Source organism: Oncorhynchus gorbuscha, linkage group LG10, assembly GCF_021184085.1.
Source record: "Oncorhynchus gorbuscha isolate QuinsamMale2020 ecotype Even-year linkage group LG10, OgorEven_v1.0, whole genome shotgun sequence".
Classification (NCBI taxonomy): domain Eukaryota; kingdom Metazoa; phylum Chordata; class Actinopteri; order Salmoniformes; family Salmonidae; genus Oncorhynchus; species Oncorhynchus gorbuscha.
Genome location: NC_060182.1, coordinates 93,271,153 through 93,271,812, shown reverse-complemented (window position 1 = coordinate 93,271,812; position 660 = coordinate 93,271,153). Strand labels below are relative to the sequence as shown.

General features: G+C 44.2%; 1 protein-coding gene across 1 annotated transcript in view; it reads left to right on the top strand.

The window, feature by feature from the left end:
* Positions 1-586: 586 nt before the first annotated feature.
* LOC124046986 (NHS-like protein 1) overlaps positions 587-660 on the top strand; it is a 65,727-nt gene continuing 65,653 nt past the window's right edge. The window contains exon 1 of the mRNA XM_046367736.1: positions 587-660. This exon is cut by the window's right edge and continues 1,429 nt beyond it. The gene's annotated coding sequence lies outside the window, so the exon portion shown is untranslated.

Here is a 660-nt window from a genome sequence, read left to right as displayed (position 1 = left end):
CGAAAACCCGGGTTTAAACTCCGGATAGTCGGTTCAAGAGAAGTTCGCTTTAAGGATCGCAACCGTTTTTTCCCCCTGGTAGCCATGTTGCCAGAGTCATTAGTTACCGGGACGGAGCCACCGATGCTCATGGGGTGATCTGACGAATCCGATCTGGGTAACCTATATTAAACCGGTGAAAAATTCTACCTAGCGGACGGTATCAGCGTTTAGCTTTGAATGCCAAACATTTTGGTTCACTGTGAGCAGACGACTAAACAGGAAGTCGAAACATCCCGACTCTACTAATAAAATGAAAAGTGATAGTTCTAGCTTGTGGTTTGGATAATGTTTATGGTAAAAAAACGTAATGTTGTTCATATAGTAAGGACTATATGCCGTTGCAGAGCCAGGGTGAAATTCCCCTTTAAAGTGTGAGTAGCTCTTACTCTCACACGCCGTTAATGACCTTTTATAGGAAAAGCGTGTGTGGTCTGTAAGACGTCAGTAATTACCTGTAGCATGTTGACCATATGTAAGGCCGGCCTTCTTCAGGATAATCCTAGTTAAGAGATTATTGAGAGAGAAGGAGTGGGTAGATGGAGAGAGAGAGAGACAAGGAAGGACCGCACCATACAGTCTCAGAGATCGGTTTCTGTAAGAGTCCACTACGTGAGATGA